Source organism: Symsagittifera roscoffensis, chromosome 6 (assembly GCF_963678635.1).
Source record: "Symsagittifera roscoffensis chromosome 6, txSymRosc1.1, whole genome shotgun sequence".
NCBI lineage: Eukaryota > Metazoa > Xenacoelomorpha > Acoela > Convolutidae > Symsagittifera > Symsagittifera roscoffensis.
This window is the reverse complement of record NC_087067.1, coordinates 12918061-12924754: the sequence shown is the minus strand read 5'-3', so window position 1 is coordinate 12924754 and position 6694 is coordinate 12918061.

The window sequence follows — 6694 nt, the reverse complement described above, 5'->3', positions numbered from 1 at the left end:
AATTATTGAATTTTTAACCCCCAAAAACAAGGTTTCAGCTTTTTTTGGGAGAAAAGGAAAAAAGCTGAGTTGAAATAAAATTGAGTTTTTGCATTGAGTTTTAAAAACAGCTAAAAATAACATAAGTTCAAATAAAAAAAAACAAAACAAGGTGACTGCAGGGACAGTAACTTTTATTTTGCAGTAACTAAAAGGAAACAAGCGAGTGGAAGCAAAAAAAATAAAACAAATTTGCAATTTTGGCAAGCAGACATATCATCACAAAGAGAAGTAAAAGTTACGAAGCTCAATTGAGAGATTTTTTAAAATTAAAAAATTCGTAATTTTTTTTAGAACTATTGTACAAAAATCAGACAAAGTTTGGAGGCTCCATGGGAAGCGCCTTCTTATAATTAGATATTTCTGAAAATTTTTCAAAATCATTGAACAAAAAAATTAGATACAAATTTTTTAAAAAAATTTTGCAAAATTGTGCTATTTTTTGTTTTTTATTACACTTGCGAGAGCGATTGTCTTGTAATCAGTAACTAGACATTTTTTCCCAGAAAACAAATTTTCCTACAAATCTTACTTTCTTTTCTTATTAGCTTTTTACTAAACCCTAAGAGCTTCCAGGTTCATTCCCTTTTGGCCAAAAGGTAACGCAATTGCCTTTGTACCATTAGGTATTGGGTTCGGCCGGACTAAGTATGAAATATAAACTTATTTGCGGGAAAATTGAATTGTCGGACATTCGTTTGTCGACATCAGGGAATTTTCTTGTGCTCTCAGTATATTTCATCGTAGATGCACGTGTTTTTGAGATTTTTCCAGTAATTTATAAACTTAGTAGCCCTGACGATGTTTTTTCGCTTGTTTTTTCATTTTTTTTCGCTGGTTTTTTCTTTTTGTTTCCCTTAAAATTTTCGGATAATGTTGCGAATAATGTTTATCGGCGTAGTTATCTGTGTCCTTTAGTTGTATTTTGTGTGTTTTACTTTATTTTGGGTCATTTAGTTGCCTTATTCTTACGGCCAAGGGCAGGTTTAGAATTTGTTCGAGGGGGCGGATTTTAGAAAAAAATTTTAAAAAATGTGTCAATTTTTTTCAGTTCTACCGAATTGATTTTCCGAGCGTCCCCAGAACAATACAAAGACCCTATTCAGACAAAAAAAAATGCGCCGCAGGCAAAATTTTGATAAAACGGGTCAAAAATGCCTTTTTTCGGTGCACCCCTCATTTCAAAGTTATTATATATTGGCCCGAAAGGCACATTCAGAAAAATTTTAGGATTTGGTGGGACGAAAGTGGATGTCATAAAATAATACCGAAGTAGGACCCTTGGGTTGTTGAGGGAGTCGAATCCGTGAAGAGGGGGGTCTTCGCTCTGGTTCTGATTTATTCTCTTTTTGTAGTATGCTCAAACAAGAGAACTGTTTAATGTGTCAAATTAAGTTTCAATTATCATGTTGTAAGTAATCAGAGAGGGAAGTTTTGTTTGCATTGGTTTGCGAAATGAATGTTGCAAACAAGCGACCGAGGAGAAAGTGGCGAAGATTTGGTTGTCGACGTTTTGGGTTTCACAACACGTAAGGGAGAAAACAACTGATTTGAGCTGTTCGACTTGTGTTTCGACTGATTCGACCAAAACTGCGTTTAATATGACCAAATTGACTAACAAAACATAAGTTTGATTGTGTTCAATAAAAGTGTGCTATGCTTTCCGGGTCGAGATTGCTCAAAAATCACTCAAGATTTGAACAGTTTGAGCGGTTTTTCAGCAATGTTTGAGCGGGTTGAGCGGTTTGGGCGTTTTTTTTTTTAGAAAAACCGCTCAAACCATTCAAATATTGCTTTAAGAAACCGCTCAAAGGCCGCTCAGTGTTTGCCGTGGTTTTTGAACGGTTTTTCACGCAAGATTTGAGCGGTTTTTGAGCAGTTTAATGAAAAAAAAATAGCAATCAAAACTATCAAAAGGCCCGGAAAAGGCAATATGACTCTAAAAAGCAGTTGAAGTACTTTTTACAACTTGAAAAAATAAGTTCGAACGTAGTCGACCCAAGCAAGATAGTTATGTGCAGTCTCGATCACAAAAATTGTGCTCGATCGTGCTCGACTCGAGCAAGATATTTTTCGAATGTCTAGACCACAAATAATGTGATCGATCTTGAAATAACATACTGTGCTAGAATGGTCTCGACCATTGCGACCCAAAGCGGGTATGTTGCGATTATTGCGACTCAAAATAGGTATGTTGCCACTTTGAGCGGCCAAAAAAAATTTGTGCGACTTTGCGCGACCCAAAATGTGTATGTTGCGTCTTTGTGTGACCAAAAAAATTGTGCAACTTTGCCCGACTACAAAAACATTGCAATTTTGCGCAATTCAAAAACAAAATGCTGCAGCTTTGCGCGACCAAAATTATTTGCGCGACTTCGGGTCGAGGTTTGCAATTTATGCTTCAACCGATTCGACCAAAAATTGTATTATGTGACCGTCTCGGCCCAGGCTCGATATATTTTGACCGACTTTACTCAAGCTTTCTATGTTTCGACCAAGTTCGACCGACCAAAAACTGTTCGACCAAGTTCGACCATAAAGAAAAACGTTTTGATCGAAAGCGACCAAGAAATTATTTCGAACCATAAGAATTTGGACCGCGTGTAGGACGTCTCGTGGCGGTCCTGTATGTGATCAGCAAATATGTTGATCTAGCTAACTGTACTTTAAAAATACATATATACTGGATTATTTTGCAATTTGCATCTGTATAACGCTTATGCAAGCAAAAAAATCCGACAACATTACCATTTTTTAAGCTTTGCGCGACCCATGTTGCGGCTTTGCGCGACGCATGTTGCGACTTTGCTCGAAGCATGTTGCGACTTTGTGCGACCCATGTTTCGACTTTGCGCGACTCAAATAATTAGCTATGTTGCGACTCTGTGCGACCCAAATTGGCTATGTTGCGACTTTGCGCGACCCAAATTAGCAATGTTGAGACTTTGTACGACCCACATTAGCTATGTTGCGACTTTGTACGGCCCACATTAGCTATGTTGCAAAGTGGGCGATTTGAGCGGTTTTTGAGCGTTTTAACTAAAAAACCTGTCAAAAACCGCGCAAGATTTGATCGATTTTTTAAGATGAAACGCTCAAAAAACTGCTCAAACCGCTCATTATGAAGCAAGATTTTGAACGCAATTGTCTAAAACCGCTCAAATCTTGCTTCAAATTAGGTGAAAAATCTCGACTCAGGTTCAACACAAAACTGTTGTGTCGAGCGTAAAGTTTGACTCATACGACCACATGAAAAATGTTCAGCTGAAAATGAGCTCGACTCAAGCGAGTTATGCTCAGAATATCTCCACCCATAATTGATGTTTCGACCCACTGGACAAAATGGAATTTGTGATGGACTGTGTTCGACTCAAGAGCGCCTTGTTTCGAGCGACTCGACCAAAACTGGCTATGTTTTGACGTGGGTAAAACTACAAACTTGAGTTCGATGGTTTTCGACTTAAGCGGGCTATGACAAATACTGACTGTTTCAACCAATTCGACTAAATGAAAAAAGCACTTGAATGAGTTGGAATAAAGCGTGTTATGCTTTGACCTTCTCTTTCCAAAGTGGCTATGTTGCGACTAACCCGACTGAAATCAAATGTGAATGGCTATGTTTCATCAGGCAAACTATTTTCTGCCAAAGTCTGCTAAAATTGGCTCTGCTTTGAACAAAAACGTTTTCAGTGACAGTATAAATTACGCGATTCAAAAGATCTTAACCTAATTATTTTAGTTATCTGCTAATATTTATTACTCATTTTAGAGTCACCAATTTTTTCAGCATGAATTATCTCAGAAATCAGGTATGTTCAACTGATAAGACCAAAAACTGCACTTTTGAGCACTTTAGCCCAAACTGGTGGTTTTAGTTTGACTGATTTGAGCAAAGCAAAATGAGATTAACAGTGTTCAATTTAAGCATGCGAAATTTCGAACTCTTTCAAAGTTAATATGATTTGAATTAAAAACTTGTTGCTTGCTGTAATGTACGCGCTTTACAAAAATTAATTTTGTTGGCATTTTTAAATGTTTCGAATGACTCGACCGAACAAAAAATGTGATCGTCTATTTTTGATTCAATTTAGTTTCGACCGACTTCAACCAAAATGGCTTTTTTGATTGAAAGGTTGTTCAATTTTGGTCCATTTTTTTCGCGGGTCAAAATTTAGTGATTTTGGAGTTTCTGATAACTAAGCAAAAAGGTGAGTAAGATAACGCTGTTCTGCTAGTTATTATAACGTTTTATAAATTGATCGGATTTTTTTAGAAGGGAATTGTCTCAAGATTTTTGTCATCTATTGCTTCAACTCTTTTTTGTTCAATTTTATGGGCAAAATATCGCTCCTCTTACTTTCGCATAAGATCAAATGCAGCCCTCTTGCGAGTCCGGCTATTTCGACTTACATTAAGAGGTCCACGCGTGTACTTTTGCATAGCACGCTTTTTGCTTGTAAATACACGGTTTCCGTGCAGACATTTTTATACATGTGTTTACAAAACTCGGTGCGGAATCCATGCGGGTATACTCACATCTGCAATGGCCGCATCGTATTTCGGCATAGTGTTGCCATAGTTTCGACATAGTGTTGCACATGAACTTAGAAGTTTGGTAATTTATCAATATCGCGTCAAAAAATTTTGATCACGGCAAAATCGCGCCAAAATTGCTTCGCAGTTTTTTAGTCGTTCAAAGCTACGCCAACATATTTAGTAGCGCAGAATTTGGATTTATATGTTTGGTCGCGCAAACTTACATAATTTTTGGTTGCTACTTACCTCATGGTGAGTCGCAACAATTTTACCTGACTATTTTTGGGTCACCATGGTCGTGACTTAAGTCGCGCACTTTATACCGGGAATTTTTTGCTTGCAAAAATGTAAAACAGATGCAAAATGCAACTTATTCCATTGTATATGTGTTTTTGGTGTGAAGTTAGGTAGATCAAAGTCGTCACCATACAGAAAAAAAGCTGGAAAATAATCTCAGCAAACTTGCTGATATCCTTCATTTTTGCGCAAAGTTGCGAAGAGATTTCTCGATCGCACAGTGATGCAGAAAGCTTCTGGTCGCGCAAAGTCGCAGCATTGTTTTTGTGTGGCGCAAAATTGAGAGGAAACTTTTTGGTCGAGCGAAAAAAGGGATTTACTTAAGCATCTTACCCATATGGTATCTACTTAAGGATCTCCATCCCTTAATAAATACAGTGAAATATCACTAGAGCTTTCTATTGAGAATTCTAATTTTGCTACATTCTGATCGGTCAAAATCTAGGCTAACTGAATCCCGGGCCGAGGTCTGCGACTCACGTTGCGACCGAAATGCACAAGCATAATACAGATGCATACTGCAAAATATTCCAGTATATATACCTGTATTGAAGTTTAGGCAAAAGTAATCGATTGAAACGGATTATTCTGCTAATTTTTGAAAATTATAATTGATTATATTATCAAAATTAGGTGTTTGAAGGATTTATAATTGATTATAATCGTGATATTTTCCAAAAAATTATAACCTCTTGTAATTGATTATAAGTGATTGTAAGTCTTAGAAAAAAACCCATAAAGTCAATTATAATCGAATTATTATTTATGGGTTATTAATTTTGTGTCAATAACAAAATCTGTAAAAGAGAGATCTCTTGAACACTTTGGTTCATCTGAACACAAAGTTTTACCAAACAAAGATCCTTTCATATTAGTGGAAAGTTTCTCACAGTAGATGAAAAATAAATCTTCCGAATCAATCATGAAAGTAAATCAATTTCCTGATGTTCTGATGGTTGAAAAGCTTAAAATGTGCACCACAAAACAACTCTAATGGGCAAGAAATGAAAAAAAAAACTTGAATTGAATTGAAAACTTTAAAAACATTTTTCTCATTTTTCATAGGAACCAACGTCTACAAAAAGCATAAAATATAAGCAATTTGGAAGCAACTTTGAAGACAAAATGGACAAACAAAAGTGATTATAATCAATTATAGTCGATTTTATTGGATTGTGCAAAAATCATGAATTAGAAATTGGAATAATAATAATGGATTATAATCGATTTTAATTGATTATAATTGTATCGAAAAGTAGACGAATAAATAATTGATTATAATCAATTCAAATTTATTATAATTAATTATAGTTTGATTTCAAAAAAAGAGATTATAATCGATTATTAATTGATTAAAACCGATTGTTTCTCAATTTTAGTGAGACTGGTACTAAAATTGTAATATAATCAATTATTAACGCTTGAAGTTGGATGCGGGTATTTTTTCAATGCGCAGTTAGCTAGACTAACATACTTGCGCCGGTCGCGCCGGTCCAAACATAGACATTTTTGGTCCCGCAGGTCGAAACATCAAGTCAAAACCTCGGCCCGGGATAGACACATTGGGTTGGGTCAGTTAAAACATATTGAGAGCCTGGTTCGAGACGGTCGGAAAATCGATTGCAAACCTCATTCCGGTTCGCGCAAAGTCGCACAAAACACTTTGGTTGTGCAAATTCGCAACATATTGTTTTTGAGTTGCGCAAAGTTTTTGAGTTTTATTTTGGTCGGGCAAAGTCGCTCAAACATACATTTAGGTCGTGCAAAATTGCAACATACCCATTTTGAGTTGCCATTGTCGCAATATACATTTTTTGGGTCG